This window comes from Chironomus tepperi, unplaced genomic scaffold (genome assembly GCF_022539635.2).
Source record: "Chironomus tepperi strain 1889 unplaced genomic scaffold, CSIRO-AGI_Ctep_v1 contig_84, whole genome shotgun sequence".
NCBI lineage: Eukaryota > Metazoa > Arthropoda > Insecta > Diptera > Chironomidae > Chironomus > Chironomus tepperi.
This window is the reverse complement of record NW_027226206.1, coordinates 392,432-405,221: the sequence shown is the minus strand read 5'-3', so window position 1 is coordinate 405,221 and position 12,790 is coordinate 392,432.

Genomic DNA, 12,790 nt, shown 5'->3' with positions numbered 1-12,790 from the left:
AAACCCAATTTGACACCAAGTCGTAGTCACTCCGGTCTGAGGCCAAATGTTCGATCGATTAGCAGTTTTGTGTTGTTGGGAATGGACAAAGGTCGAATGAACGTCATTTGTTAAGCTACAGATACTTACCCGACCAACACACTCTTAGATATTGTCCACATATCAGCCAACCAGATAGTATAGTTAGATCTAATGGAAGTCTTTAGACTTTTAGACCTTGCAGAGAATATACAAATGTGCTCCAAAAGCATCCGAACATCACAAATCGGTTAATCCAGTATAGGACAACGTTTTATTTTTCCCGGCATGCCTTGATAATAAGTCTCCACTAAAACCGCTCACAGGCCCTACATTGACACTTGTGTGTCGTGGCACACAGGTTGTCCATCGCTGAGTTAATCGATTAATAATACGATCCCAGGACGTCGTGATTCTGAGTTTGACTCTGTGTCGGATTCGGTTTAAATCCGGTACTAGACTAGAGTCACGTCGGTCTGGTGTCGGATTTCAGATAGATTACCCGACGTGTGCTATTCAGTAATTCTAAGCGAGCTCACTTCAACACCATTAAATATACTTTATGTCTTTTAAAGCAATTTATTACATCATAAATGGACAACTCCTTTTGTATGAACTCTTTTTTTTTTAATGTCGAGAAGAAGCTACAGTGCAGTGAAAAAAATTATTAAAGTTGATTTCACCTGAAACTTGGGTTAAGTAAATGACGATGCAGTATAGTATTTAAGAAATAGATGTAAAAGACAGAACCAGTTTATTGAAGTTATAAAAATAAGATTCCTCTTTTTATTATTATAAATACACACATAGATATCCATAGATATGCATTTTAAAATAGAGAAGAAGAAGCAATTTATTACAAGGAACTCTTTTTGTCTGAGGAGAAAGCATCGCTATACGTAAAAATTCTATTGAAATGTTCTTTTCATTCGCTCGTTCCTTTTTTTTTTAATTTTATAAGCAACACAAAGGAAAATATTTTTAACGCTTAGTTCTTTCTTATTTTTAGCACAATTTCCTTCAACTAAAGTTCTGCTTTTATTGCTCTTTTTGTCCTCTTGTACACCTGTTTGATCCGTCTGGATATTTTTTAAAGACAGGTGCAATAAAAGATGTTTTTTTGGAACATAAGCTTATAATTCCAATTTTATTACAGATGGGAATGCAAAATTATGCAGATAATTTGTACATCCTTTACTTGAGATCGGCACAAGCATCTTGATTTATGATGATAAATTGGGTTTTAGGCTGTTCATTCATAATTTGTAAGCAGAACTCGAAGTCGATTCGAATTTTGCCAATTGACTTCAATCATGTTCCTATGTGAGCTTAGATTACAACAGAAGGCTTTCCACCTGACTCTGTTGCTGGCAAGACATTCTTTCCTCACTGTTCTGTGCCTAGTAGCTTTATTTAGCTCCTTGCCGCCTTTTCCGTACTTCCTCACAAATAGTCGATTAAGGTCGACTCGAATCCATATAAAGCTTGAGTTAATTTTGAGCTCGATTTGTAAGTTTGGAATTATCTTCCAGGTGTAACAAGGCTACATTAATCCACATGGAATTCGGAGTCCATTATCATTAGGGTTTCAAATGGATTCTTTTTGGATTTCATTGCCTAATTTTCTACCTCTAATAGTAAATCATATACTAACTTACTCATTTACTTGTGTTGCTCAGAACCAGAGTTGCAAAACAAGAATCAGTGACAGGCAAAACCTTGCAAATTCTTGATAATTTGTATGATTTTTCTTATAGTATTTCTTACATAGCCATACAAACTATAGAAAAATTGTACGGTTTTTTTCCTGTCAGAGGTGCTGGTTTCACAACTCTGCTCAGAACTATGTCACAACCCTCATCCACCTGGAAGTATTTTGAACAAAATTTCATCTTTTTGCCATAATTACTCGAAAGCTGCTGCTTATAGTTTTCCTTCATAAACTTGAAATTTGTACAAGAGAAAGCCAGCGATAGTACTTGACTGAGCAACCATTTAAGGAAGGTCATGGATAACACTTGATCTTAAGACATTGATGTTAACCAAACAAATTGATTGGATCATCTTTAAATAATAGATTTATATATTATTTTGTATATACCCGAGCGGCACAAATGAAGAAGATCTAAATTTGACAGCCATATTGACGCTTAATTCGAGCCGGCTTTCATTTGGTTTTATTAAAATTTTTTTTACGGAGCCTTTCAAGTTCCTGATGGAGCCTTCTTCATTTATATCGCTCGGGATTTATGCATCCTCTCAAAATCATCAAATTGTATTTGATTGTTAATTCCTCTATCAAATTCTAACCAGAAATGCGCTCAACACATCATCAACTATTTCTTAGAATTTAGCAATTGCCGTTTCCATTTATCTATCTATATATTTGCTTTTCTCTTCATTCCGGTACAGTATAGTTTCAATTTCAAAAAAACTTAAACGATTATTTCGTAAAATTAGCACTTGAATGGATGGAGAGAAAATAGTGAAGATAAACGAAACTTTTTTAGATAGAAGTGCAGAGGTTAAGCATGATAGCTTTATTCTTCGATTTTTTTATTCTCCATAATTGACATCTCAATTGACCTATTTTGTTATAGTAAAATATAATATAAAATATATGCTGCTTAAGAACATGAATTTTCACATGAAATACTTTCAAGAGGCTGCATATCAGTTGCAGCAACAGTAATATACCCGATCGACACAAGTTCTTCATGGTAGCCAAGTGGCGGCCACATGGTATTCAAGTGACATGTTTTGTGGCAATTAACATGAAAATTGGCTCTTGCTAGGCATATAGCAGCCACTTACTTACTTACTTCCTTGGCAAGGCCTGGCAAGGCCTTGGAGAATGTCTGGAGACAGCTCTATCCTTCGAAACCTTCTGCCAGTTCGGGATATTAAGGACTCTAGCGTCCTTTTCAACACATGCAATCCATGAATTCTTCGGTCTTCCTCGCGATCTCTTGCCATCCACAAAGTCTGAAGTAGTTACCTTAAGGACTGGGACGTCACTTGGCCTTCTGTATATATGACCCGCCCATCTCAAGCGATTCGCACGTAGTACATAGCAGCCACTTGGTTGCCATTAATAATGTGTGTCGATCGGGATAGGGACCGCATATGTTGGATACTGTGCAACACTTGAATCAAGATTAAAATATCGTTGCAATTCTGTTTTACATAAAAAATTATGAGGTAATGCCTGGCAACCGAAATGAATATAGATAGACTTCTTGAGCGAACTGCATTAATGTTTATAACCGAACTGACCAAGGTCAAGGAGCACGAGCTCTGCATACATATTCTTGAATCATAATCAGTCATTGTGATTTATTGTAAAGAGAAATAAAAGTACACAATGTAATAAAAATCATTGGATAGTCACTCCTTAACTTGTTTTTTATTGTCTTTTTGGAACAGTCAAGCTTGGTCTGTCCTCTTTCTCATGCTTCTATCGATAATAAAAAAAAACTTTAGTTGTTCTCAAATTCTTTTTTAAAACTTTATTTTAATAAAATATACATATTTTTTTATTACAATCGAATCGAGCCATTCCATATAATTAATAAAGTCTATTTCTGTACAGAATAAGTATGACGTAATATGATCGTGACATGAAAAAATTTCGAAGTTTATATAAAAAACATAAAATATTTATGTACGTACATATGATATGGACATAAAAATTTTTTTTTCACAACTGTAATATTAATCAAGTACTTACATACATTGTAGGTGATGTGATATGACATGCCATCTACAAAGTGTTTAGCCTTTTAGATTGTGATACTTGAATTTCTCTTATTGTAATAAAAAAATTTTGAAGAATGGCATGTACTTCTGGTATTTCATGATATAAAAAAAAAGATTGCGAAATTTATGTCCAAATACAGTGATTGATTTCAACAATGTATGCTGTACAGTCTGATATGATTTGTCTTGATCTAGGAGTCTACCCGAACAAGACTACTTGTTTGCTATGTTAGTGTATGCAGTGACAGAATTCAACAATGGATACTGCATAGTCTGGCAAAATTCGACTTGATCTAAGAGTCCATCAGAACTGCACATCGTGTTCGGTATGGCACTGCTAGGTCGTACTTACCTTACTTACTTCGCTGGTCGTACAGATCAATTGTGATCCATGACCTCCTACAGGAGTCGACAGCTTCCTTTCAAAAGTTTTTTGGAAATCCACGAGCTCTTTTACCGTTCAGAAAGTCAACTTTGAAGACCTTAATTAATGGAGTTTCCACAGGTCGTGTAATAGCATGAAATCACCATGGCGCGGAATAATACGGCTCACTGCACTGTGGTGCTTATCCTATCACATCAGGACGTCCATACATAACCGATGCTCCTCTTAAATTATTCTTATCCACAAATTTTGACATTTTTAAACAGTCCTTTGGTCTAACATCAGCATTTAATCATTTCATGCTATGTTCTTTGAAGGACTTGACCCAAAATTATATAAAACTCTTTGAAATATTTTATTGCCTTTGCAAAATTGATTAATTATGCTAATTTATGCATTTCGTTATATCATGTTATGCTAACCAGCAGCAGACACAGACAGAATATGAGTCATATGTGAGTATTCTCAAGCTTATTTTTTCATTACAAGCATTTTTTTTTGGACAAAGATTTCAAATTGTATTTTATATCTAGTTGCATCTAGTGATAGTGATTCATTGTACAATGACGTCTGGAAACACAGTCAGAAAAAAGCGTTTTTTGCATCCAGTTAGGTTCTTTCACATAGAAACGTGCTAGAAATCAATAAGTAATATGGGTCCGTTCACTTATTATGTTCAGGAAGCGTTTTATAGCGTAATAAATGATCGATTCCTATGCCATAATATGATAATATCCAATATTAATTTTGTTGTATTGACATACCAAATCTAGGCCAACTAAGTTCAAAGACTCGACTTTCAAAATAAAATGACGAAATTTTATTAGTTTTGGTCATTTACTACAAAATCCCTGCTTACTTTAACCATCACGAAGCAAAATTTTAATAGAAATGTTAAATATTAACCAACGGTCGTTTGATAATTAAATTATATTTTAACTTCAACAAGTTGATTTCCTTTTCATAGTTGTAGACCCCTTCTTAAGAATATTCAGTCGATTTTCAATCGTCAAACAATAAACATCTTTTACATTGTTAAATGTCTTACTTTTCATAAGACAGGACAGCAATCAGTAGATTAAACAAAGTCAATGTCCTGTTGAACTATGAAGACATGCTAAAAAGAGGAATCATCTGTCCAAATCACTCAAAATTGTCAATATTGATAAATCTGAATAATTGTTTGTAATCAATCTTACTGCCAATTAATGAAAGTTTCTTCAAAAATCCATAAACACAATTTCTTTAATTATGCATTACTGTTCCTTAACTTTCACCGGATTTAAAAAAGTAATCTTTATAGCACTTACTAAGCTTAACTCCAAAACGTTAAGTCCAATGTTGAGTTCAATTTAAATTTTTAATCCCAGAATAAATGCATTGAATTAAAGCTCCATGACCTGATCTCTTGAGCAGTGTCTCGAATCCAAAGGTTTACAAAGAGTTTCACAATTGATATTCATAAAAAAATTATGCAATCCGTAACCATTCGTATATGATAATTCTTAAAGAAATTCATGCATGAATTTTATTCCATTTCTAATGCCTCAATAGTTGTGGCTTAATAAATTATTATACTTAATCATAATTTTTATCATATCGAATAAAGTTAATAACAGCCATCAAGTTTTGTAAATGTGCTGAACAAGCCGCTGAAAGTCCAATAAAGTACGGTGAATTTGTAAGTTCTATGCCTTCATAATAAAATATATTAATGCAATTATTTTTATTGTTTCCACGTGTTTCCCCCCGAAACAGCTAAAGTCAGCTAAAAAATTCAATATTGGCATTACTCTTTTCTTGAATTGTTGGTGAGCAGAGTTGTCTGATAGGTGACTATGGATAGCTATGCCTAGCTGTATCATGGTAGATTTTGACTTTATCTAGGCATTGCCTTTGGACTAAACTCTTGATGGTTGCTGCGTCAGAAAGAACTAAGCAGCGAGTATGTAGTCTTCTAAATGTCGAGAGTCCTCGGGTTATTTGTAAACAACACGGCAGACGTTACAATCGAAGTACGCAAATGGATTCACTCGGCATATGGTGCATTCTACAGCTTAAAGCACCTCTTAACATCCAAGAGTCTATCAAGAGGAACCAAAGTCATGTTGTACAAGACGCTTATCCAGGTCATTGCGTTATATGGTTCAGAAACCTGGAATTCAACACAAGCGGATGAGGACGCATTAGGTGTCTTTGAGAGACGTATGCTACGAGCGATTTATGGCCCTGTAAAGGAAAGAGAAGAATTCAGGACTAGACTTTATCTGTTATTCCAGAATGCATATATAGTGACAGTACTACGTGCGAATCGCTTGAGATGGGCAGGTCATATATACAGAAGGCCAAGTGACGCCCCAGTCCTTAAGGTAACTACTTCAGACTTTGTGGATGGCAAGAGATCGCGAGGAAGACCGAAGAATTCCTTTATTGCATGTGTTGAAAAGGACGCTAGAGTCCTTAATATCCCGAACTGGCAGAAGGTTTCGAAGGATAGAGCTGTCTTCAGACATTCTCTACGCGCAGCAATGGGCCCTCGTGCGCCCCAGCCAAGGAAGTAAGTAGAAGTATTTATTTCCTTTGGAATGGCAAGGCTACCAGAAGGCAAATTTGTTTGCCTTTCCATAGGTAATGCCTGTGATAGATGTTTGCCTTTTGTAGCAAATCGATAGGCAACAACTCTGGTTGTGAGAACAGTTTCTTAGCGATTATGTGTAAACAATAATATGAACTACTTTTTATATAAAGTTTTTCGTCATATTGAGACCACTTGAGAGGCATAACAATATTTAAAAAAAAATTGCATAATTTACGACTTTGAAGTCAATTGAGAGTCTGCAAGTAAGTAAAAAAAAATAAAAAGGAGAGAATGAACATAAAAATCGCGTTCTACTTATTATGTGTGTCATACATGGGGTCACATTTCATGAAAGAGCGCTGAACACATGAAAATGAATTTCGATGGTCATAAATATTTTTTTTTTTTGCTTCATGTTCAAGACTTTAGAAGTAAGAAATGAATGCGCGAAATGAAATAAAATAAAATACAAAAAAACCTCAGAAGGAAGCAGCTGTTTCGTGGAAAATGTTCTTCTTTACTATACACAAAAAAAAAAGTTCTTTATTTTGTGGCAAACAAAAAGAAATTAAGGCCATTGACCATTTCAAATTTTTTTTCGTAATATTCAACAGACGAATTCAATAACCTTGTTTGACGGCAACAGCAGCAGCAGGCAGAAATTATGCAGGTTTGCTTAAAATTGCATCAAATAAAATGTGTGCAATTTTTGCTTTTTTGTGTTTTTTGGAGTTTTTGGCTTCGTGTTTCTCGTCTCAATTTTTTTTCGTTTATATATTTTAATTCCAGACGTAGACACTCATGATGTATTCATGCTGAATTGTGTACTTTAATATTTTTCTCGTGAATTAATCAAATTCTGTACTAAGGTAATGATCTCGTGTTTAAAATAGCGAACTGAATTGGTTCGGTGACTTATGGATTAAGTGTTGCAATACCTTACTCTACAAACACTTGGATATACAGAAATCTAAGCTGTCTTCAATATTCTGAGCCAGTTTGTCATTAGAATTTTTAGGTCGCACACACAATAGTCTTCTACATATCTTGCGACACACCCAAAATCATAAAAACACAAAAATTAACATAGATTATTGGAGTTATGATCTAGGTCATTGACTAAATATCGAGTAAATAACGATATTTTTGAACCAAAGAACACTGTATTAAAGACTACTAGAATCAATGTTATTATGCAATGTTCTTGAACCCTGTTGATCCACGCTCTGAATTAGGGTCTGCAACTTTAACGAGTAGTTTGATGTCACATTAATATGAGGATAAGTAAGATAGCGACTCTATGATTTATGATTACGAGGAACAATTTAAATTTATGGTGGACAACCTCATTATGCAGCGGCACACTTTCGTGGTAAGCCTCTCCCGAAACCGCACACGGCATACGGTTTATGGTGTTTTCAAAAAATTTAATCCACCAAATTTGTCCACCACTAATTTAATCTGAAAATTCTGATAAAAATATTAAAAAGCCACAATTTTTTTAATGCCCCTAGCTTTAAGCTCGTGCTCATGACTTAAATCCATGTTACGTCACTGCAAATACTTAGCTAATTAACAACACCCCTAACAATTAGGATTTCCCGAAGTCAAGGATTTGACGAATTTCGAGACCGAGACAAAGCCTTGAACACTTACAAGCAATACAAAGAACTACTTTGTAGCTACACGAAGTTTGGATTCAACCAGGATTTCGTCCTTATTTGCATCACTTAGGCACCAATCCTACATTATTACACCATCTACCTAAGAGATTATGAACATAAATTTATAATAATATTAAAATGAGCGTCCACAACTTGATTTATTTTTTTCTACATAGGAAAAACAGAACAAAGAAACTTGAAGCATCGTTGTCGATGAACATCTGCACTTTTTTTTTTCTTTTCGAGAGTATCGCATTTTGGCAATTTAAGAATATTTTAATGCAATCGAAATATAATCTGGTTGCTGCTTTTTAGTCTTTCCAAAGTACCTCTTTCTTCATCAATTAAGATATTTGCTTAATAATACTACAATGCGGAACGGGGGGACTCTACATAGAATCAATGACTGAATGAAACGAATTTGATTGAAGGAAAAATAGGTTTTATTTGTTATAAGTATGCATGTACGTGAAAGAGATAGAAATTTCGTAATATTAAATAAAGTATAACTTGTTTAAAGTCTAAGACATTGCAGCATAAAATTGCATAAAACAATGGCATATTAGATTCATTTTTACACCATTCAATCACATGTTTTCGAGTGATCTCTTTTCATTCTCCCTTTACATTTTGCGATTTTCTTCATCACCTGCTCAATTAAATGAAATTCAAATGCTAAAGCTTTATACTTTTTAGCGCATTTTTGAAATTTTTTTCAAAAAGGTAGCTTTTTCAAGCACTTCTGGAAAACTAGACATCGTAGAGATTGTTGTTATAATAGCTTAGTTCTATCGAGTTATTGGGTTATCGGTCATTTAGAAGTTTCAAATTAATGCATAAATACTATAATTAACAATTTTCCATTTCGATAAACAACAACACGTTTTTTCATTGTTTTACAGTGTTTTTCAATGTTGTTCTATGTTTTTACAGAACAAATTTTGAATTTGTCACAACCGTTAAGTGGTTTAAATTGTGAGAATCCGTTAAATGACGAAATTCTTAAAAATCTAGTATGATGACTTGGAATTTACTGAATCTTATTTTGTAGGTCTGAAAGTGACCTGGATCCTACTGGATCTCGTTTTGTGGGTTTGGAAGTGACCTGGATCTTACTGGATCTTGTTTTTTAGGACTGAAAGTGGCTTATTAATCAATTACTGATCGCTGGGACAAAAATGCGCTGAAGTCACTCGATAAGAACGAATACTTTTGTAATTTTTTGATATGTGAACGATATAAATGTGCACAAAAGAACGAATTGATGATTTGAACATTACTCAAGTACTGCAAAAGTTTAATGAGTCATTAAAATTTGCTTTGTAGCGGAAAATAACAAAGAAAAAAGACGTAGAGTTACTTGAAAAGCAATTGTCGTTGCTCAATTCGTTCTGGTGACATCAAAAAGTAAAAATTCAGCATAATTGGGAGGTGTCATAACTTATTTTTTCAGCACTACAAATATGGGATGGCTGAAAGTTTTGGCGAGTACATCATGATAAGCATGATAATTAATAGTTTACATTTTGGTCATTAAAAGATGACAAAAAAGATAATGTGCAGGTGACAATTTTTGTATGGTAAGCTTAATATTTCAGTTTGGAGACAAGTTTCTGAGCTCTTAAATGCTTTATAATTATTGTCAATTTGATTCATTATCCACAGAGTATAATGAAATTCAAAGAGGATGTGGAGCAGATAAACATTACCGAGAACTGAATTAATACCGGGAATTGTTTATCTAATTTAGAAGATTCTGTTTGTTTCAAGTTTGCTGAAACATTAAATATCTGATCTTAAATAGATTGATTTTTTGGTTCATAATTATTACAGCAGCAACAAAACAATTATGAGTTCAATACTCGGCAGTAGAATTTTTGCAGTAGTTTTTCAACATTAAAGATGTCAAAGATTGGTCAAAGAAGTGCTTCAATTTCACAGTTTACTGATATTCTTTGTTAGTGGTTTAACTTAAAGACAAAGAGAAAAATAATTTAGTTAGCAGGACTTTCGAAGTATACGTCTTTTTTCAAGTCCACTTTTTTGGAATCCGCACACCAGCAAAAACACCATCAGATTGCTTTCCTGTCAATTATGCCATGCTTAATCGTAGCTACACTTTGAACGCTAGGGATTCTATCGAACTTACTTATTTACTTCGCAGTCTGGACAGATCAAATATAATCCATGGTACTCCTCAAATAGCACCTAAAACTGGTCTTATCTCTGGCCAATTTACAATATCAAATGCAATACTCTCAAGGTTAACAGATTTCTTTCATAAGTTCTTTCTATTAAAATCGTTTCATCCGATACAAAGACAAATTTTCATCCGGAACTATAGAATCTTTCATCTGAACAAAAGAATTTCATCCGGATGAATTTCTGTGTCAATGCCTTGGCCGTAAACTAAGTGTGTGCAATGATAGATTCACTATCGAAAATCAGACCCCAAACCGACTTGACATTGACCTTATCCCCGATTTCATCCAATCTGGCTTTAAGTCAGAATCATGCTGAAATGAGGTCGGAATTTTCCGTCATGTTTACCTCGTGTGCTTTCCGGGCAATGAGAAACATTCCTGGATTGGCCTAGTTCCAGTTAGAAATATCAATATGTCGCAGATATGCAAACCACCACTTATCAACTCTAACATCATAAAACTTCCACTTTGCTTTGATAAAAATGTTTTTCTCCAAAAAAATTTAAATTCTATCCGCATACCGATATAACCCAGAACTCTATATTACATTTTGATTTATTACACATTTAGCTAAGCATTAAAAAAGATGTTTATATAATTTAACAGGATAGAAATTTTACACTCTTAGAAATAATTCTAAAATTTTAGTTTTAGAATAAATTTTTTTTTAGTTTAAAAATTTAATTTTTAATTTTAATACTTAATTTTAAAATATTAAAACTTAATTTTAGATTCTAAAATTTTAGTTTTTAAAATCTAAAACCCGAATTTTTAAATTCTAAAACTAATTTTTTAGAAAAAATTTTCTCATAAAACTTCACAAGAGCATGCAGAAATCACTTGATGAAGTATGTGCCAACTTTTTATGAAAAATTTAAAAAAGTTGATACAAAATTATCAACTACCAATGCATGCTTTCTCTTTCTTACTCACACATGTGTGTTTTTAGTCATAATTAATGGCTACTTTGAAATTTTTTTGCTCCTTATTCCAGGAAATAAAAACCAAAAATCTAAAATTTAATTTTTAATTCTAAAATTTAATTTTCAACATAGCACCTAAAACTTTATTTTAGATTTTAATACTAAAATTTTAGAATTTTAAAATTTTAATTTTTAATTTTAGTTTTTGAACGGAAAATTTTTAATATTAAAATTTTAAAATTAAAAATTTAAGTTTTTAAATTTTAAAATTTTGGTTTTAAAATCTAAAATTTAGTTTTAGGTGCTATGTTAAAAACTAAATTTTAGATTTTTTCATACAAATCTAAAATTAAATTTTAGAATTTTTCTAAGAGTGTACTAAAACAAACAAAATCTTATGAGATTTTCACTTCCATTTTTCATAATTCCCAGAGTACCCGGAGAAGTAATTGCTTGAGAAATGATGCTAAAAATAAGCACCTATGTAAATGATTGAATCTTTCTGCTTGCTTCAGCTTGCTCATTTTTATTTTTGTGTGATCCAGACAGTATTATATTGTAAATTACATCAAATATCCAGTTATTGTACTTACTTAGTGTAACCATGTTGCTATGTGGAGCTTAGGTTGAAACAAAAGGCTTTCCATCTGATTCTGTTGATGACTTTGTGTCACAAACTCAAATTTGTAACAATAAATTCCTTATGAATTTATTTTCGCATTTATGTTTAACGGAATTATTCAATTTGAACTTTAACGTATTTTAGAAATTCAAATTTCAAAACCTTACAATTTCACGAATCACGTAGTTGTAACCCCGCTTTTTTCAACTTTTGGATTCAATTTTTAAAAGAATTTAAATTTTATGCTCTTTTGGAACTCCTGGCCGCCGTATTCCTTGTGGATGTCAACCAAGGGCAGTGTAGCAAACTTGACGGTGATTCACATATTGTCTCCATCAAGTATTCTTATCTTATCCAGGATCTAATCTTAATTCTTAGATTGTCAGTAATACAATATGGCATAGATTATTGTGTATCATCAGCATTAAACGTATAAATTACAAAATTTAAAAATTAAAGGGAGCAATTTCATGGAGATTAACTCATAAAATTTACGTTCTATTTTCAAATTTCCAAAAAAAATTATACTAAATTATTCATGATATGTATGCTGTATGTACATGCATAACAAAAAAATAATAATAAATTTTCTTATCCATCCATCGAATCCATGCACATGCTTACAGGAAATTATTGA